Below are 21,915 nucleotides of genomic sequence, written 5' to 3'. Positions count from 1 at the left end.
GCAGAGAGTGGGGGCAATTAAAGCATGAAACGTAAAAGTGCAGAAAACCAGTCAGAGCTCAGGCAGCTCTAGAGGAAGGAACGGCCACAAAGGCCTGCAGTATCAACCTTGCTCAACAGCTAAACGCAACCCAGCGAGCATCAGGCCTCCCTGGGGTCCTCAACTGTGGCCGCACCTCTGCTCTACCATGAGGAAACATGAGGAAAGCAGAGAATGAGGGTTAGGGAAGCCTTGTCCCTAGCACTTCAGTAGAGGACAAATACGCAGATGCAATTTCACAGCTCTGTGAGCCAAGGCAGGATGGCGGGGGCATCTGTGGAATATTCTAGAAGTCATACTGGTCCTATCACCCCAAGGGCAAACTCTCATCTCATTATTCTTCATGTTCTCCTTCAATCTTTATTCATGCAACAAACACTTTTATGTTCCAGGCACACAGTGGGAGTTCCAAGAATAGAAGGAAGGTAGAAAAAGAAACTGACTTCCACAGGTGCTGAAAAGATTCTTTCAACTTCATGGTGACCCTATATCAACAGGAAACCGGGGCTGGGTGCCCAGAAACAAGGCTGCCCTCTGCTTCAAACAACCTGAAACTCTTTTCATGTTGCAGACAACATGAGTCTCTGCCCCAGCCTGCAAATGCTCCACTCAAGTCCTTGGCCCGCCTTCAGGTTGCCCACCTTCTCTGTACCTCTGATTCCTCGTCAGTTAAGATAAAGATGATTGCTCTGCTGCCTCCTGAAGTTTCCGTAAGAGTGGGGTATCTAGGAGTGCTGTGCAGTGGTCTGTCAGATGCATGCAGATTACACAGAATGGCCTGAGGGACAAGGAGGTGGGGATCTGTCCTGCACCCCATCCAAATGTCAACAATAAGGAAGAGGAGGCCAGGGAGCAGGAGAAGGCACTGTGGGTGACGATGGTGATGATAAGGGTGGTCGTCACTGTGACAAAGACTCTTGTACTCATGGTCTGTATTCTGTGCACAGGCCAAGCAGCAGCCAGGTAGAAAAGGGGGAACACTCATTGGCAGATGACAGTTTCTCTTCTCCCTGGGAGCACAACTTTGTTGAAGGCATAATCCTATACAAGAAGACTCACATCCTGTAATTTTGTGTTTTGCAAATTACTTTCAACATTTTCTCTTTGTTTACATTAACATGAGGATTGCACAGAAGATGTCAAAGAACTGATCAGATTAGAATGGGTGGCAACAGCTGCCGGTGTTAGCCAAGACTCCGTGCAATGGTGTTTGTCTTCCGCCTTCTGCCTGGTACTCAGCAAGCCAGTGCAGATGGGATCTTGTTCATGCATCCAACACTTCCCTGGGCCCATGGGAAAAGTGAGTATCCCTCCCTCAGAGATGCTCTGCCCCGTATTGCAGCAATCTCTCTGAGCCAGAGACCAAAGGAAGGAGGAAAGCAAGGAACGTTTATTGGGTGTTAACTGGGTACTTGACTTAATCCGCACAATTATCCTATGCAATAAATATCATTGCTCCCATTTTATAGATGAGACAACTCAAGGTCTCAGAGATAAAGTGACCTGTCAAGATCACACAACTAATGAGCAGTGGGAATGGAGCCGGAAGGGGGTGGGGCTCAAAGCACTGCGTGCTAAGTGCTGTGGGAACCAGAGGAAAGTGTCCTAAGGAGACAGACAAACGTGGCAAATGGAAAGTAGAGGCAGAATGTGATAAAAGGTAACCTACAACAAATAGACTCTGGAGTGTTCAGAAAGAAAGGCTCTCTCTGGCAGAGGCCTAGGCGTTCCAGAGCTCCTGGCCAGGAGCCAATCCAGGACATGGTAGCCCCGTCGAGTCCCAGCTCAGGATTGGTTTTCCTTCAGAATAAAGTCCAGGCCTCTTAGCATGGCTCACCAGGGTGCTCAGGACCCGAGCCTCTTCCCAAGCCATAAGGTGCCACCAATCCCCACTTCCCAGGCCCCTCTCATATCTACGCCCTTCTTGTTGGAACATTCCGGCCGTGACTTCCACTCCCACTCCCACGGCTGGCTCTTTGTCACGCTGCATCCTAATCATCCTTGGTTGCTGGGCTTCCTACCCTCTCCCCAGGCGGACCCCTGCAGACCCACCCTCTCGCGCAGCATGGCCCTTATCAGAAGCCATGCCTGTCTGGGAGCAGGAACGATATCTCGTTGCCCAGAGCTGAACACAGCTTACCATAGTACTTGGCACACAGGAGGTGACAACAAACTTAAGTGAAAGGACTGTCTACATTACAGAAGATGGGAAAGGAAGAGAAGCAAACTTGCAACCAGACTTTGAGTTGGGGGCCAAGGTTTGGGAGGCCGAGTTACTTGTTCAACTTTCCTCCTGTGGACCATGCAGGGACTCTGGTGGTTCCCAGGAGGAAGCAGTGTGTTCTGTTGGCCAGACCGCAGTGTGGTGAGCATGGACAGCCAGGCAGGCCGGAGGCAGAGACTCTTCAGAAAGCTTCATGCTGGTACCAAGCCCAATGCTCACTTCATCCTTCCAAACACCGGACCCAGAGGGACAAGGCACATCCAGCTTGTCACAGAAGTGACAAAGGTCAGCAGTAGTTCACAGCTCTAGAAATGACTGCTATGGACGGGTTCCAGGAGGAGGGAGAAATTGCCATGTGCTCATAGGAACTCTCAGAAAATACCACATAAATACATGTGGCCCTGGCCAAAGCACCCCTGGGAAGCCACCTATTAGGTGACTCAGGCTCTGAGAGATCTCTGCTGATGGACTGGCAGAAGCTTTGCCCGCGGAATCCATCGCTGAGACCCTCTGAGGGCTTCTGGAGCCGGTAGATGATGCGCTGTGGGAATCTTGGGTCATAAAACTTTCGCCCAGCTGCTCAGTGCCTGGCCAGGCAATTAAGGAGGATTCTTTTAAGCACATCAAAAGGCCCCATAGGGTGCTCTCAGGAAGCTTTCCTGCCCTACCTGAGAGGAAGGCAAGAGTCAGGGCTCATTATCCTCATTTACAGATGAGAAAAGTAGGTTCCCTGGTGACTAAGTCCCTTGCCTGAAGTCAAACAGCCAGCAAAGGGTGGGACCCAAAAAAAGCCGAGCAGTTGCCGGAGTCCCCTGGACACCACAGATCCAGAGCCTCCTGCTCAGCACAGATGACTGTCCCTGGGAAAGTCTGGGCCCACCTTTGGAATATCAGGGCATGGGGGTAGCCCACGGGCGCTTCTCCAACCACGTAGCAAGCACAGACTCTTTCCCACACACACAGACACGTGGTGTCTGCCCACCACATCCTGAAATGTAGTGACGAACTCTTCACATTAGCATTCTATTTTATTTTATGAGCAAGGCTTCAACCAGTTCACTTCTTGTCCTTCTTTATGCAACATATGCATTCTTAGCAGTCATTTTATAGAACGTCACCCCGAGTTCTTAGGGTGTGCCCAGCTACCAACTGTAGTTCTACTCGTACTGTTCCTGGGACCTGGGCAAGTTACTTAACCTCTCCAAGTCCGATACCTCTCTCGGGGGGGTGTTGTGAGCATCCAGTGAGTTCAGGCTTATAAAGCACACCACGGTGCCCAGCATGTCGTAACTGCTAAAAAAATCAGCAGCCATTAATAGGATTCATTACACACATGATCTGAGTTAGAAAAATCAGTCTGCATTTTCTCTCTGCTCACAGTCTGGCTACAAAGTAGTGAAGTCCCGGTCTTAGTGTCAGACCAGGTCCCCCCGTTCCAGGCCACGCAAGCACATTTTCACTCCACAATCTCCACCACCTGCCAGTTTTGACACCAGAGGTGATGGTTTCCTCTCAAAGGATATAGTTACTGCAGGAATCACCATGCACCTTGTGGGTCCTCCTTGCATGTCCCTCCTTGTCACTGTTGCCTGGTCATCTGTGGGTCCAGGGTCCCACTGGGTAAAGGCAGCCAACACAGAGAGGCCAAAGGCTGGAATCCATGCAGGGAGACATACCCAAGTCGGCTCCTGAATCCAGTGTCTTTGAGTCTTGTGGCGCATCCAGACCTGGTCACTCCACGTGCTTAGAAGAGCGTGTCCTATTCTAGTTATTATTCCCTGTGGGTATTAGCTGCACTTCATGCTTGTTAACGTCCTGCCCTTGTCCCATCAGCCTGCCTCACAGCTCACCTGCAGTTTGGTGACAGCTCCCACACTCTCCTCTACCTTCTTACTCCAAGCCCCTGCACCTCTTGTTCTGAGATCTTTGTCCACCATAGGAAGTACTTGACTCTCTCTCTGGGCAGGAAGGGACATCAGGCTTTTAAGGGTAAACCGCAACTAATGAATGACCTGAAATACCATATATATGCCCAAGTTGCTTCACTCCCCACGTGAGGCAATTCTGAGATGGGCTCATATTGTTTCTCCAAGGATCCTCAGAACAATTAAGTCCCAGGTGCCCATGCTATCAACCGACTCTGTCATTCGCCCTTACAGGTGGCTCCCTCCCTTCACTTGGCTCCTTTTTGTACTCCCTACTGAAGCTTTCGGGGGTCACCTCCAAATTAACTGCTGGCACCTAGTCCCTGACTGGGGTCTGCTTTTGGAAAAACCCAACTGAAGACCAATAAAATATAAAACAAGGCTGAAAAGAATAAAACCCTGAATACAAGGCAGATCTTTCTCTCAATAGACCAACTACCAGGTAAGTCTTTTATTATGTTTTGTGGTCACAGCTAAAACTTCCATTTACCTGTAAAGTTCCAGGCAGCAAGACCTGCACCATGTCCCCAGGGTTGCCACTGGCTGCCTGACCATTATTTATAGACTGGGTCCTAACCACTCAAACATCTCCCTGTGTGGACAGTCAGGGTCAGGATTAGGACCAAGGCGGGATCCTGTCCCTCTTTAAAATGTTGATAACTTGTTCATTGTTGTTTGGCATAATTGTTTAATCTTTAAATATTTCATTAAAATTTTATTTATCTTGATTTCCAGGTTGAGGGCACCCTTTAAATTCAGCATCCAAGGCTAGTGCCCTCCACAATTTAACATACTAGTCCCAGCCTAGAGGAGGATAGGGGTCCTAAAGACTCTACGGTCCACCATGCTAACATCTCAGGGACAAAGTCATTCAACTCCGGGAGCAAGAGGAAGCTGTGCCTGTGTCTACTCAGTATCAACTGCCCACTAACCTTTTCCTTCTGACTCACCAACCTAAAGGCAAAAAGGAAATCTGAGCATTCCACCACACTCTTCCTACACAATCTTCATAAACCCAGAGTTGAGGCAAAGCACCCTCTGAGTGACTTGTTCCACATGCCCCCTGCTCCTTCGAGCCAGACACCTTGTCTCACCCAGCAGAGTGTCCTTGACTTAGTCCTGCAGGTGTTGCGTGTTTCATCCTGGCTAAGATGGCTCTGGCAGACCTTGGTTTCCACCAAGACGCGTTCAATTTGGTCTTGAGAGCTTCATCCTTGGGGACATTTTATAAATATTTGGAGCCTAAAAAAAAGACAATTAGTGAAAACAAAATTATATAGTCAAATTTGTTGTACCTTGAAACACTTTTTAGATTTTCACACGGGCCTTCTGGTAGGTATATTCATTTTCTTCTATTGCTGTGTAACACCTACTGCAAACTGAGGCTGAACGCAACACACAGGTATTCCTCGGTTTCTGCAGGTCAGAAGTAGAGGCATGGCTCCACTGGAGTCTCTGCTTAGGATCTCACCAGCTACAATCCAAGTGTCAGGCAGGCTGCACATTCACCTGGGAATGAACTGGCTTCTAGCCTCATTCAGGTTGTTGACAGAGCTCAGTTCCTGGGGCTGTCTCACAGAGGGTCCTGGGTTTTGCCAGTTAGAGGCCGTCTTCACATCTTAGGTACCACCTGCAGTTCCTCACCACGTGGGCTTTCTCCCCCAGTCTAGATTCTTGCTTCATCAAGCCCATGAGGAAAGATCTGATGAGACCGGATCTGATACAGCATTGTCTAATCATGTGAGTGACATCCCACTGCCTTTGCTATATTCTGTTCATGTGGAGTAAGGCACAGCTCCTGCAGGCCATCAAAGGGAGAGGCTTCTACAATGGCGTGAACACCAGGGGTAGGGATGACAGGGGCCTAAAGGAGGTCCACCACACAGGCACAGGTAGGAGTCTGCGCTTAAACTCTAGCAACTGCGCCTCCTCACATTTTTCTATCAGAATCCCTCACCAGCAGCTAGTGATGGCCTCATACCCTTCCTGGGCACCACAGGGAGGATGAGGGATATAGACGGCTTTTCTGCAGTCGTATATTTTTTATTTTAAAAATTCTGGGGACATTTGCACTTAATTCTTAACCAGGATATGAAACACACAACACCTGCGGAGCTAAGTCAAGGACACTCTACTTGGTGGAGATGAGGCGTATGGCTCAAAAGAGCAAGGGGGACATATATCTACATCCATTTTTGTATAAGAATTTTTTTAAAATATTTGCTGGTCAGATATTTTAACTTTTCAACCCAACATCTTTAAGTGAAACCAGCACTCAGGAAGGTCGCCATGTTTTCTCATAGGGAAGTATATACCTCTTTTTGAGAGAGTCAATTTAAGCTGTATTCATCCTAATTTTCCAATCCCTTGGGTGTTAGAGAAGACTCACCACAAATGTTTTCATGAAACATTAAAGAGGGAATCTAATCACTTTTGCCAAAATGCATTAATTAAAAAACAATTTGGCAAAAGTGACAGGACGTCCCTACCAATATTAGGCTGTGAGACCATGACTTGTGGCTCCTTTGCATTCTCCCTGTCCTCTCACCAGCACCATGCTGCAAAACACTCTGTGGAGAGGCCCACGTGAAGGAACTGAGGGAACCTTCCAGCCCCCAGCACATCAACCAGGAAGAACTGAAACCTACCAGCAGTAACATGAGGGAACCTTAAGATGACTGCAGCTTCATGAGAGACAAAGGACCTGGAACAGAGTCCAGGGACCTTCTAAGTCCCTCCTGGGTTGCTGCTCCAGAAAGGCTGTGAGATACTGAAGTATGCTCTTTGAAGCCACCTGAGTGTTCGGGTTATTTGTTACACAGCAATAGATAACTAATGCAGTCTCCACCAATGGTCTGTTCCCCACACTTCAGAAGGCATCATCCAAACGGATGGTGCTCCAGTGGGTCACTGTCCACTGGGGCAGGGTGGATGATGACAGAAAACATGGGGAACACTTGAGCAAAGGGCTCAGAAAGTTTCTTGATGTACTTCTTTACACCTGGCTTGGAGCTTGTACCAGAACCTGTGGGAGTAGAACCTGAAACAGAATAAAACAAAAACATATTTATTTATTAAAATCTCCATGAGTTACTGGAAAGCAAGGTGAGCCTGATTTGGAGCAAATATAAGCTGACAAGATACAAAGAGAGAGAAGCGTTCTCCTTGGGTCCCTATGGAACATGATTCACACTGGATGGAGACCCCAGCCCAACCCAGATACCAGCCACATCTGCACTGGCAGGAGCCTCCTGGATTACGGACATCAAGGGGCTGGACAGCAGCTTCCCCAGGGCTTGATTATGGACATTAAAGCGTAAGGCTGGGCTGGGAAGGAGAAGAGTAAACACTACATGGAAGAAGGAAGGATGAAGTCCACTTCTACACATGAGCCATCCTCCAGGACTTCCAGAAATAACTCGGGGGAGATCCTTGGCTAGGCGTCTGTGATGGTGGGGTAAGAGACTGGCACAAGGTAAGCACAAAATGCATGGAAATAGTGATCAGTGACTGATGAAGTGGAGGATATCATGGATATCGTGACCCTGATCCTCTTCAAAGGCTGACTTGAGAATTTAAAATGTACTTGTTTCTAATAGTATGAAAGTCCATCCAAGACAGGGATCCTCCCTGCCCTCCAGCAGGGCTGCACACTGGACATTCAGTGGAGAATGTAGATGGACAGATAGACACACAGGTCTTTCCTATTATGGATGTTAGTATCAATAAGCTTGGGCTGCACCCAAGTACCTGGAGACTGCGTGTTCAGTGTTACACTAGCAAATGCCAGTCAGCCACCTTCCTCCTCATCACCACAGTCTGACCCCAGCTCAGACTGTTCTAAAGTATAACCTCAAAGCCCTCCCTGGTTGACCCATGCCTCAAGCTCTGGGTGAGCAATCATCTCTCAACATGTGTGAGCGGAGAAACATCAGTGAATTGGGGACCATTTCCCAATAGCCAAGGATGCTATTTTACACCACTAAGTATTAGGGTCATTTGTTACACAGCAGTAGGTAACTAATACTCCCCTGACCAGTGTTTCGGGTTCTACTCTATCAAAACCCACCAGCTGTGGGAGTTGAGTGAAGTCATTTCCTCTTCTATAAAATGGAATTAATGATAAATGCCTTTCTTACATCATATCGTTATTGTGAAACTCAAATTACAGAACCCAAGTGAAAGCTTTTGTAATGTGCGAGGTTACACACCAAATAAGGGTCTATGACCACCAACCTTATCATCGGCATCTTTACTGCTGGCTGTTATAAGGTAAAACCAATAAAAGTTTAAGTGCATCAGCCAAAGTCCAGCCAAGTAAACAGAAACCACTCCAAGTATCTGAGACAAGAGGAAATTAATGTGGAGAATGGGAAGGACAGGCAGCCTGAAAAGACACCCAGAAAATGGCCAGGCAACCCAGAGGCGAAAGGGAGCAGGAAGCTGCTGTCCCTGCTGAGCTGGCGAAACAAAAGATGGGGGCAGATGGTGGCCATCCAAGACCCAGGGTTACCCTTGGACAGCTGGAGCCATGGCAGGCACTAGAAATGAGGCAGAGATGTATCTCTGCCAGAGACACCTGCCAAGGTAGAAGGAAGGAGAAGCACCCAGGTCTCTCCTTCCTGATGCCCTTTGAGCAGGGGGGGCTGACACAGCCAGAAAGGAGTTGACACAGCATGACAGATGGACCTGGAACCAGCACACCCTGTGTCAAAGAAGTCGTCTACTTAGCTGGAAGTTTAATACCATGCTGTGGGTGAAAGTAACAGTGAAGAAACCCGAAGCCCCAAAGACTCAGAGCTGGAAGGGGCGCACATCTAGTCCCACCCTGCGTTCTGCAGATGAGGCCCCCACAGGGAAGGGGATGTGGCTTCCCTGGGACCCTATTGCAGCTGGCCGGGGCAGCCTGGCACAGAGACATCAAGATCCCCAGTTTATATAAGGCTCTTTACATCACGTTAACTCTACAATGACAAACAGCAGAGCTCCCCCAGAGTAACCAAGATGGTCGACCTGCAAGTTGATTTCTAGGGTCATTACTTGGGTCTTAGAACTCGTTTTTCCACAGAAACAAGGTTATATTATTAAGCCCAGAACTTGGCAAAGAAAATAAATATAATACTTCAAATTCATGAGAAATCACGGGGCTGGAGAGCATCTTCCCCAGGGCAGACAGGGGCAGAGGATTCTCACCTTCAATCCTCCCGCCTCCACACACGGCTGGGGTTCCCCTCGCTGGGATGTGGAGGGGAACAACATGCACTTTGCTTTCCACCTCTATGACCACCCTTCTCCCCTACGGCTTGTCCCACAAGGGGAGGCTCCAGGTGTAGACCCCCTGGGGGGCTGGGAGCAGGACTTAGGTTGGCCTGTTGCCTTCTTTCCCTCACATCTGCAAATCCTGCTCACACTTCTAGTAACCGGCACATCCAGGGCTGAGATTGTCACTCAGGGCCACGCCCTCCCTGCACAGGCCTGAATTAGTGTCCTCAAGGTGTGCTGTGAGGGAGGGCACAACCATCCTTGTTGTACAACCATATTATATTTGGGAATTGAAAAAAAAAAACTCTTGTTTTCTACTATAAGTTTTAAATTAAAATGCACACACACACACATACACAAGTGTTCTTGGCTGGGGAGGATATCTAGGGGAAAGGTGAGAGTCCTGTGGGCGCTGTGTGAATGCCTGCATGTGGCATTTGCCATCTTCCACGTTAGGCATCTGTGTGATGGGACTCCACCGTCTGAGGACTTCTCTCTGGTTTTAGCAGAGAAATTCCTTATGCGACCGCAGGCTGTCCACACTTGATCCTCCGGTTTGGGACATGCCACCTGCAGTTGCTGCACTCTAGTTTCAGGAACAAACTACCCCCAAAAAGAGAAACTACCCATTGACCCCCCCAAAATGGAGAACAAGGGCAAGATTCCTGGGAACTTAAAAGAAATGCAACTTGGTAGCTAATGCAGAAATAGAAACTGAAGTCGATTTCCTGCCCTTCAGGTCAAAACACAAAAACACATTTCCTTAAAATTTGCCAAAGCCTTGAAGAGAAGAGGAAATCAAAGCCTTGACAACATTAGCAGCCCCTGTGCCCTTTCTGTGATGCCCCACCCCCTCCCCCGCAGAGAAAGAAGAAATTGTTCTCTTTTCCCTGATCCATGTCTCCATCCCACTCAGTCAGGGACACCACGTGCAGTCACCTCAGGACGTGTCATCTCACAGCAGACCTCCGGAGGTGTCATCCCCGTCAGTAGCACTGTGACAGCTCACTGGAGTCGTGCACAGCTTCTGTTAGAATGGGCCTCGCTGCTTGCCATATGTCACACTCACACCTACAAAACTGTGGGCTCCTGTCAGAGTTACATTTGCTTCTCTGTCCCTGGCACCTAGCACAGTACCTGGTATATAGTAGAACCTCAACAGAAACTCTGAGGATTTAAGAAGTAATACATGTGAGAGTCCATACCACTCTCAGACAAGAGATAGAAGTACTTAAAATAGGAGCAAAATTCAATTAGAGGATGGATAGTTCTTGAGTCATCTTTTAAAGAATAAATATAACATGGTGATTAAATGCTCTAGCTCTGGGGTCAGAAGGATCTGAGTTCGAATCCCAGCTCCATAGCTCACTGCACCATGCACACAGGGTCCTAAAACTCCCTACGCCTCGGGTCCTCATCTGTGAGGAGCAACTGCAGTGCAGCATTTAGGTGGTGCCAACATGTGGTAAAGTCAGTGCATCTCGGTGGCGATTATGAAGGACCCTGTCAGTGACAATCGTGCAACAAGAATCCCAGAAAGCAAACTTTAGCTACCAGTATTTATATCCCACAAAGGATGCCCGCGATCTACTCCCCTACACAAGGAAAGATTGTTGAATGAGTAAACAGGGAGGGAGGATTAGGAGAAGGAGGAAGAACAAGACGCAGCAGAAGAAAAGAGGGAGGGGGAGGGAGAGGAAGAGGAGTCCAGGGAAGAGGAAGGGAAGGAGAAAGATGAAAGGGAAAGTGGGGGGGGAGAGGTACTGAACTGGAGTCAGGAGTACATCTTCCGACCTGCCATCGCTAACTTTGTGACTTTAAGTTCCTTTCTGGGTTCCATGTGCTTCTTTTTAATAAAGGTCTTTGGATGCTGCCTTTCCTGAGGTTCCCTCCCACCTGCAGCTCCAGCAGAGATCAGTGGCAAGTCCTGGCCATGTCTGCAGTTCCCCTAATGCCCTGCAGGTGGTGCTGCTGAGTCAGGAAGAAGCCCTCTTCATCCGCGCCAAGTCTCCGCAGCAACAGCACACCCAACTAGGGAAATCACTCCTGGATGAAGATGCCTGGGGCAGTAGACTAGTCATTCCATTTCCTTCCTAGCCTACCTGTCTGCTCCTGGCACCATGAAAGTGCCATGGGTGTGGGCGGCAGCTGGCCCTGGAATCCAAGTCCAGTTCCTGTTCCCAGCTGATGACCTTGGGCAAAGGCATTGTCCGCTTGGAACCTCTTTTATGGTCTGCAAAAGGCGGATAATAATGCTGCTGCAGGAGTGCTGGGAAGATTCATGAAAGAATGTACACCTGCACACCACACTGATTGAGGGTTACAGTGCGTGGCGCCTGGTGGGTATCCAGGAAAGGATGCCTGCCTTTCTTTCCCTGTAGATTGTAGCTAGTACCAGAAAAGAAATGAGCAGAGTGACTTGCTAGAGTGATGAGGAGGTGGGCTTTCGAAGAAGGGCTCATGGAGGAGGGAATATGTCCTCTGAGGCTGGAAGGACAAAGGAGCGGACTCCCAAGCAGAAGGCAGGCAGGGCCCCCCTCACACAGCTTCCTGCCCCTGCTCCTGATACCCTGATCTGCCACCCCTAGCTCTCCTGCAAGCTCCAGCTCCACTCCATTCATCCGTCTGGAACAGCAGGCATCTGTTTACGTCGTATGTTTAACACACCTGGTCATTTTTCTTCAAGAACCAGAAGTGCATTTTGTTGACCTGTCTCTTCAGAGCCCTGTGCAGTGCGTACATAATGAATGAATGACACTGGCTGCTTTGTGCTGTCCTTCCTGGTGGATCACCTTTACGTAAATGCATCCAACCTTTCAGCTGCCCTCTGTGTTTGCATACCCAGCACCTACTAAATGTAAATGCTCCCAAACGATTGCATTGTTGAACTGCCATTTAAATTTCATTTAACCCTATGCGAGCCACTCCAGTAAGCACTGGAGACACAAAGATGATAAGGGGATGTGGGACTCACCTTCTGGAAAAATAAAAGTAGCCAGAGTGGCAGGCAGCCGTTGCTGTGTTCATGCCTCAGGTGCCTCTCTGCACTCCTCCACTTGATCCTCACAAAAATCCCCTGGGGTAGGGACTTGGATCAGCACCATTTTGCAGATGGGGAACCTGAAGTTCACATGGACACTTGCACAGGGTGTCAGAGATAGACTGCCTGCCATGCATCTGTCACTGAATCCCTGCCACTCACCACTTGGTCCTGAGCATGTGTGTGTGTGGAGATGGTGTTTTCCACTTGGGAGAGCAGGGAATGGGGTGCAATTGGGAAGAAGTTGCCAAAGGAGGGTCAGTATGAATTGGTCTCAAAGGTCTCAAGGTCAAGAGGAGTTTCCCAGAAAAGATCCTGGCATAGAGAGAGGGGAAGGAGCATCCTAGGTGGACGGATGAGTTCTAGCCACTGACCCGCATGCTGGCTGCCCAGAGGCTGCAGACACGGGCTGCTTCCCAGCCTGGAAGCCCAAGAGCCGGGTCTAGATCAGGCCAGCTGAGTAGAAGACACAGAGCATTGGAGACACACCTGGAAACGTTTTTTAAAGATGCATTTATCACATAGAAACACGTATCCTCTTAATAGCTGATCTATGCAATTCACCTGCCTCTAGTCTTGGTGATCAAATCACACAAAAACCAAAGCACTATTTCAACATTCACTAAGCACTCCACGTGCCACAATTGTCACACAAGAGGCAGCAGGACAAATTGGAGTTTGACTTTTTCTGGGTTTGAATCTCACTTCTGCTTCTCACTAGTTATATAACTTGGCACAAATTATTTCACTCTTCTGTGCCTCGGTTTCCTCACTTGTAAAATGGAACTACTGGTGATCGCCATCACAGGACTACTGTATTAAATGAGCTGATTCCTACTGGGCTTAGAACACAGTCTGATAAACAGCAAGTGCTCAATACATGTTATTTGATGTGTGCTGCTGCTGAATGTGCACTCGGATGAACACTAAGTGCCCGATGCTGGGCTGGAAGCCAAAAACTTATGCATGGGTGAGAGCATGGCCCCTGTATTCCAGTGGATCAGGGTCACTGGGAGTAAGGCTTAGAACAGAATCACAGCAGACTGAACTAAGAGCCACATTTACAGCAATCAGCATCATAAAGAAGAGCCAGCGTCTGCCATGTGATTCGTGGGTGCCAGGCACCTTGCAAGGCTGGCTGTATATTTGGCACACACTACACACAGCTTTAAGGGAGACTCTCGTCCTTTATCCCTGTGGTTTATCTGAGAAAACACAGGTCCCTCAGCAAGGGGTGCAGCTGGGGTGCCTGACAGAGGTCATGCTGCTATGTAGGATGCACAGAGCCAGTGAGCCCAAGGAGTGAGGGACCCAGTCTTCCAGGGGGTGAGTGGGGAGAATACATGGAGGAGTTACAGCTGAGCTGTCTTCAATGGTGCTGACAGAGAAGGGGTTCCAGGCAGAGGGAAGAGCCTGTGATGAGTGTCTGGAAGCAGGGATGACGTGGTCACTGGCAGAGGAGAGTGAGGTAGTGATCCAACTGAAAAGAGGCGAGGATAAGAAGTCTACCCCCAAAAGGAGGCCTGGAGCGCCTCTTACCAAGGAGAGCTGTGGAGCTCAGACTTGCACCTGGAGAAGGCAGGGAGTCACCCCAGGCTCCTGCCCAGGGGACACTTAGCAAAAGGCAATAGCCCCTCCTCTCTTCTCTACACACTCCTACCCCCAGGAAGCAGGGCCAAGCAAGACTCGCAGCCTGCTTACGAACAAGCAGGCCAAGGACCCGTCCAGCCTCCACACGGTGCATAAATAATTCACAATGACAGAGCGTGTTTACGTGGGACGGCTGCCAGTGCCACACTTCTTCAGCCTCGGTGCTTCCTCTCGCTCCACTGGCCACCAAGGTCCCAGAAGGAATCTGTCCAAGTGACAGAGGTCCTGGAGCACCCAGACACCCTCCAGCACCAACTGTCCCTGCAGGAGGCAGGGAATTTACGGACCATGAAGGCCATGGAGGCCTCCTCCTCGGAAATCACGCCCACCTCAGCCTCGGAAGCCTGCAAGGAACTTCCAGGTTCCCCTAAACATGCCGGACAGGTGACGTGGCCTAGGGATCAAGGACAAGGTGGGGCACAGTCCTAAAGAAGAAGCAGGGCCTCCAAACTTAGCCTGCACCTCAGTGTCCCAGCCCACGTAGAGGGGTCCTGAAGGGGACCTCCTCAGGCCTGTGTAGCATCTTTCCCTCTACGGCAAAAATTAAACCCATCCACCAAGTGCAAGAAATCATCAGTACAAATACGGCAAAACCAAGGTAGGAGCCAATTGAAAATCATCTGTGACCCACACCAAGTCACATCCAGCTAGGCCGTGACACTCAGCTCTGTGAGACGTAAGTCATATCAAAATCAAGTCGGTGAGATGTAAGCTCGCGGGGGTACGGCAGCTAAAGAGAGCCAAGGAAGACTATGGCTCAAACCTGGGTGGGGAGGGGGTGGCTAAGGCGGACAAGGATCACCACCAGCTAGACCACAAGAAAGCTCCCAAAGCCCACCAGGTGTTTGACTTTCACTCAATTCTTGCTACAGCGGTGAACTGTCTTATTAAATAGACTAACTCGTAATACCAAGTGACAGCAATAGTCAAGAGTGGCTTAATGAGAAGATGAACCTCTGTGTATGTGTAAACATACACACAAACACACAAACACACACAGATGGACAGACATACACAGTCCATCATATGCCACTGCATCATACACCAGTGTGTCATACGCCACTGTGTCTTCCTGATGAGTGATAGCACCGGCCCCAGCACCCTGCTTCTGGGACCCACACAGGCAGCTGACGGCTCCTGGCTTAGCACATCCCTGTGTCCACATGACAATGCCACTGTTTTCTCCTCTGTCCCCACGATGACACTGCTAGGCCCAAATGGTAGAAGCTCCCTCTTCCTTTTCTATCCTCAGTATGGGGACAGCACTCAGTGCCCGGCAGCCCTGGGGTATTCTGAATCTCTGAAGGACAGCAGGAAGAGTAAAGACCATCGGCCCCAGGCCACTCAAAGGAACATCCGTGGACCAGTCAGAGTTTGTCGGAAATGCAGCTTTGGGGTCCTTCCCAGGCCTTCGGAATCAGAATCCCTACAGTGAGGCCCTGTCACCTACGGTCGACGTTTTCCCGAATATTCTTCTGCCTGCTCAACTTTAGACCCTCTGACCCTGTTCTACTCCCCACGCATGGAAACAGGGAAGGGGCACGTGGCACAGGAGTGTGTTTCGCCAAACTCACATGCGAGGCCAAGGGCAGAGGTGGAGCTGGAGTCCACCTCTAACTCCTGGACCCCCTCAACCAGGAGGCCAACAGGTCCCTGGCTAAGCGCTTCCCCTCCTGTGTGTCCCACGGACCACCAGCCCTTGTTCCCGCTCCCTCCTGCTTCTTCCTCCTTCTTTTCCTCCCTTCCCTCCTATCTCTTCCTCCTCTTTTCCTTCTGCCCCGGCCTCTCTGAGTGCGTCTCTCTGTACCTCCGTCTCCCTCTGTCTCCCGCACCCCATTTTATCTTGGGGACATAGCTGGTCCCCTCTGAGAGGCCACTGCCTTTGCATCATCAAGTGGGAATAATCACACACACACAATCCCACACACAATCCCACACACAATTACACAACACGGTCACACACACAATCACACGCACATACTCTCACACACGACCACACACACCACAACTGGTTCGTTTAAGTCAGTGGACACCTTTGCTCTCCAGGGGATGCATTTTGGGAAGGCCGGCTGCAGGAATGCAGAGGGGAGGACTCAGGAGCAGAGGGCTCTCAGGGTCATTTTCCAACTTCCTCTGTCAGGCTGGTTCCCTTCCTGGCCACCAGCCACCCTGTCCCCCTCAGCTGGAGCACAGGGGCAGCCTTCCTTCCCTGTGGGGGGCTCTAGGTTCCCCACACAGGCAGGGAGGTGCATGTTCTGGGAGGCAGTTAAGGGTTCTCAGAATGAGTCATTTTTTCTAAAATAACAAACCCTCTCGACATCACTGATTTCAGCACCCTGCTGGGCTCTCTTTTGCAACGCATTCCAAGCCCGCTGGCTCCTCTCTCAGGCCCCTGGTGAGTCTCCCTCCCAGTGGAAGGACTTTGCTGACAAAGAAACCAGGCCCAGGATCTGCAGGTTCTGGTGCAGAGTGTGGTGAGGCTGCAGATGGGGGTGCAGGGTGGCCCGGAGGCTGGAGGTGCAGTGGGCGAGACAGGAGTGGCTGGCCTGGCCTCTGGCTCGCACTCACCGGATCCTGCTGGACTTGGGCAAGCCCTGCTGCTCCTAGGCTTCCCTGTCCAGTTAGGACCAGAGAACCATCCTAGGAGCGGGGACTGAATCTGCCCAGCCTGTCTGTCCATTTCACCTCCATCCCTTCATTGTAGGGTGAGGGCTCCCAGACACCTGGGGAAGTTGAAAGCCTCCCCTGCAGGAGCCCTTATGGTGAAGAATGATGACAGTCCAGCCTTTTACCAGTGGCATCTCCTTTTCCCTTATTCAGGAGCACCTGCAGGTAGATATTATTCTCCCTTTTCTTGATAGGAAAATCAAAGTTCAGAGAAGTTAAGTAAGTTGCCCAGGGTCGCACAGTGAATGAAAGAGCTAGAATCAAAACCCAAGTGTGTGTCACCTCAAAGCCTCTGTCTTTTTCCAAAGCATGACATGCAAATACTGCTCTCAAAACATTTTGAACATCACACCATTGGCACTTAGCACCAGGGATTTTAACCAACACTTTATGAATCTGCACCCTCTAAGAGCCCCTCAAAGCAAGGAGAGTGGTTTCTTTATCTCTGCACCCTCAGCACATAGCTTAGCAATTGACAAATACACATGCAACCACTGTCAGATGACATCCGGGGTAGACTCAACTTGAGCCCTCAACTGCAGACCTGGGCCTGGCCCCTGCCACTCCTGCTCTCAGGCCCTTGGAGCCTGTGGTCCCCAAGGACCCCCAGGTCTCAACCTGACTCCCACACTCCCTAACCCTGATAAAGACCCCTCTCTCTCTCAGAGTCCCAGCTTCCCGCTGTGCAAACGCATCAATGGATGGAGATGCTCAGAGTCCTCTGGGCTCTCCCAGCTGACAGCTCTGGAAGTGTGTTGAGCTTTTCTCAAGAAACCGGATCCCAGAACTTTTGATGACTGAATAATACTTGTTGATGAAACGGTGGAACCAAACACATACACAGAGTTTGCAATCGTGTATGGCCCAAGGGCTGCTCTTCACCTTCACTTTTGTCTCCATGAGATCCTTCCACAAAAGGGGAAGCAAGACTCTGTGTTCTGGAGGAATAAACTCAGGCGTGAACCAGACCTATACATATACACTCCTGTCATTAATGTTTTTGTTACTCCTTGAAGACCCCGGTCAGGCATCCATCCCTCCTGCCCCGTGCCTTGCTGCCACCCCACCCAACCTGGGCCAATGGCTCCTCCATGCTTGCCTTGGGCACCCGTGGATTTCACACTGGCACAGGTGCTCAGGGATCTGTCTCCCAGGGGATGTGCAGCCTGTGTCTATGGATTCATTTTCTACAAGACTCCACACCTGTGGTTCTCTGCATCTCCAGCACTTAGCAGAAGGACGGCAGCTTGGAGCAGGGGCTCCAGAGACGCTGGGTGGTGGCATGAGTTCCAGAACCCTGCACTCTCACGGAATCCTGTGCCCTTCTCGGGGCATGTTCCAGTACCTCCTCCACAATAACCCAGAGAAGGAAGTTGTTTCTCTCCTTGGGCCCATTTAAAGATGTGCAGCTGAGACAGAATGCTGACCGGCTTCTCCGTACCACATACCCGTGAAGGGCAGTGAGTGCCCACACTGGGACTGTAAAATCAGTGTCCTGGTTCGGATCTGGAATGTCCTCCAGAGAATGGTGTGTTGGAAGAAGGGGACCCAATGCAGCTATGTATAGAGGTGGAGTTTGGGAAGGTGATTGGATCACTATCCAACTTCCTCAGTGGATAGTCCATTGATAACTGAGTGAGCTACTGGAAGGAAGTGGACACTGTAGCTGGTGGGACATGGTTGGAGGAAGTAGGTCACTGGGGCAGGGGCTCTGTCGGCCCCATTCTCTTACGCTATCTATTTCCTGACGGCAGTCAACTGAACAGTGCGCTGACGCCCTGCGCCGCCATGACGCCCTGCGCCGCCATGACGCCCTGCGCCGCCATGACGCCCTGCGCCGCCATGACGCCCTGCGCCGCCATGACGCCCTGCGCCGCCATGACGCCCTGCGCCGCCATGACGCCCTGCGCCGCCATGACGCCCTGCGCCGCCTTGGAGCCAGCAGACCATGAAACCTCTGAACCATGATCCAAAATAACGCCTTTCTCCTTTAAGTTGCTTATATCAGGATTTGGGTGATGGCAACCAAAAGGTGACACATAGACCATGAGATTTGGGGGAGACCTGAGGCCACCTAAAGCACTGTCTCAACCTGTTCTTAGCAAGGGAAACTTGTCCTTCCTTCCCCTGATGACATCTTGTTGAAGTCACAACATAAAAAAGTAGGATGGGGCTTTTTTTTAACCTTTTTATGGTTGTAGATAGGCACCATCCCTTTACCTATGTATGTAGGTGGTGCAGAGGATGGAACCCAGGCCTCGCACGTGCTAGTGAACCACAGCCTCGGCCCCCACCTATTTTTTTTTTTTTTGATAAAGGCAAAATAGAAACACTCAACACTCCTCAAGCCACCCCTCACCTGCCCTGGGAAGGAGGGCAGTGTTCCAGCAGCTAGCCACAGGAGCACCCTGACCGTCCCAGAGGGCCACTCAGCCAAATGGACATTCAGGAGCACCAGCGTGGATTTAATCTGCTGCCCCTTCAGCTGCAGCAGCCCACTGTCCTTACTGCCTTGTCTGCCTCACGTGCAAAATGGCCCCAAGAGTTGGGAGGAACCAGCGTCCCCGGCTCACACACGGGAACATGCCAGGCCTAGATCTCCTCGCCAGGAGACACTCCAGAGGCGCTGAGTGCATTGCCCTTCCAGGGCTTCTGCAGTGACACACGGACCACTGGAAGGATATGAGGTCACTTGGGTCAGGATATACACCATTTTTAATTTTCATAATTACTGTGGGGACTTGCTATGTCTTGTAAATGAGTTGAGTATATATACACAATGGCGATGTTTCTGTAAAAGACATTTAAGAATGAAGAAGGGGCTTGACTTCAAATATCAAGGCAGCACTGCTGCAGGTGGGAGGTGGGTGTGACCAGCATCCCAAGGAAACCAAATGAAGCTGGGAGTTCAGTAAACCAGAAAAATCCAAGGGATGGCCAAGCATGGTGGTGCGTGCCTATAATCCCAGAGTCTTGGGAGGCTGAGACAGGAGGATTGCAAGTTCAAAGCCAGCCTTAACAACTTAGCAAGGCCCTAAGCAATTTAGCAAGACCCTGTCACAAAATTTAAAAAAAAAAAAAAAGGACTGGGATGTGTCTCAGTGGTTAAGCACCCCTGGGTTCAATGTCTGGTACCTCACCCCCCGCAAAAAAAAATCCAAGTGAAAGGGCAAGGAGCAACCCGGTGATAGGCGGGCTCTGTGAGCGGCTTGCTTCTCCCTCCAGCAGGGCTGTCTGGAGGGGATGACAGGTGCACACGTTATCCTCTCAGGTAGGAAGCGCTGCATAAGCTGGTGGCCTCCCAGATCCCCCAGACCTCTAAGGAGAGAGACAAAACTCTGGCGGGGAGGAGGCGTGGGCTGCAGCCTTTCCTCTCTGCCTCGAAGACCTTCACCCCCTCTGAAGGCAGCAGCTGGCAGCACCTGGATCTGAGTGAGGCTTCAGGTTCCAGCTGCAGAGCCCTGTCTTATTTTTATCAGCAATAAGAACCCCAGCGTCCTCTCACCATTGCTATGCTGTCGTCTAAATCCTGCCCACTATGGAAGCTATGAGGAAACACGCATGCTGCTGGGGACCCCGGTCCCCAGAGAGCACTGGGATTGAAACCTAGGAGTCTTGACACCAAGTCCACTCCCCCTCCTAAAGCCCTGTCCTTCTAGAAACACATAGTGACCTGATGCCTGTAAAGAGAGGAGGCGGAGGGGAGGGATCCTTGCCTCACAGGCTTCTGGCAGGTGTGTGGCCTCCGTGCCTGCAGCATCTCCCAGGGCGTCAGAACCCCCAGGCCTGCTCAAGAGTACCTACATGCTCTTGGCCTGGAGCTTTGGCCTTAGTGGATACACCCAGGCCCCTCCCTTCTGTGGAGCCCTGGGAGGCAGCTCCCCTGAGCATCCCTCACCTTTCCCTTTCTCTCTGGTGCCCACAGACTGAGCCAAGTTCAGCAGTCTCCATGCCAGGCTGGAAGGTCCTAAGTGGGGGCAGAGTTTGAAGTGGTGGGAGGCTGGGGTTCAGCATCACCCAGGAGCTTGCTTGAAAGACACACATGCCCACACTTCCCTCCAGGCACCTCATTTCTGGCCAGCTGAGCACGTGCACTTTGAAGTGGCTCTCAGCTCATGGCCACTTGCTCTGTGAGCACAGAGCCACCCATTCTATAGAGAAGACACTTAAGTCCCACACGGGAGAAATGTTGCCAGGGATGTTGGCACGTGTGCACATGCACTTGAAGTGGACGGTCTGTGACGCTGTGTCCCAAGGAGTGTCCTCAGTTTCCACACCAGGGCGATAGCATAGGTCCCTTCCTGCCAGCCATCTGCTTCTGTGAGGTGTAACTCCAGTCTCAGTCTCCCTCATGTCAGACAGAGGCTCCAAAGGGAAGGCAGAGCCCTGAAGGTGCAATTCTGCAGGGTCCTGCTTCAACAGAACAGAAACCAAGGTCTCACACCCCCAGCCCCAACCCAACCTGAGATTCCTCATTATTAAAATCAACACAGAGCCAGGCATGATGGCACACACCTGTAATCCCAGACAGGAGGATCCCGAGTTCAAAACCAGCCTCAGCAATTTAACGAGGCCTTAAGCAACTCAGTGAGACCCTGTTTCTAAATAAAATACAAAAAAAACGGGGGGGAGGATGTGGCTCAGTAGTTAAGTGCCCCTGAGTTTAATCACTGGTACCAAAAAAAAAAAAAAATAGAGGGCAGAGGAGATAAAATGATGAGGGAAGAGGTGGAAAAGCACCCTGCAAAGCATCCGGGACACAGTCCCCTCTTCTCCATTCCTGCTGATTTCCCTACAGGATTCAAGGAAAGTGGACTCCACCCAACCCCAGATCCAGGTGTGACCCTGGCTAAGCCAGTCACTGAGTTCTACCTGCCTGCAAATAGGGTAGATGTGTGACCTAAATGGGCCCAATCAGAATGTTTCTTACAAATAAAGGAGAAAAATTATCTTCTGTACCTGATGAGGAATGAGAAGCACACGACCAAGGAGCTTCTGGCCACCATCTTGCAACCTTTACTTCAGGTACAGTGAAGAAACACAAAACCAGGTCACTGGAGTCATCTTTGTGTTACTGGAGCAAGCATTGCCTGAAGCACACACTCTAA

General features: G+C 50.5%; 1 long non-coding RNA gene across 1 annotated transcript; it reads right to left on the bottom strand.

Moving 5' to 3' along the window:
* Window positions 1–379: 379 nt before the first annotated feature.
* On the bottom strand, window positions 380–7,320 carry LOC125616549. The gene is made up of 2 exons (XR_007347199.1): window positions 5,562–7,320; window positions 380–5,430 (listed from the first exon to the last, which is right to left on the bottom strand). It is a non-coding gene; the product is annotated as an uncharacterized LOC125616549 (long non-coding RNA).
* Between the last annotated feature and the right edge of the window lie 14,595 nt (window positions 7,321–21,915).

The sequence above is a fragment of the Marmota marmota genome, unplaced genomic scaffold, assembly GCF_001458135.2.
Source record: "Marmota marmota marmota unplaced genomic scaffold, marMar, whole genome shotgun sequence".
Classification (NCBI taxonomy): domain Eukaryota; kingdom Metazoa; phylum Chordata; class Mammalia; order Rodentia; family Sciuridae; genus Marmota; species Marmota marmota.
This window is presented reverse-complemented; position numbering and strand designations above follow the sequence as displayed.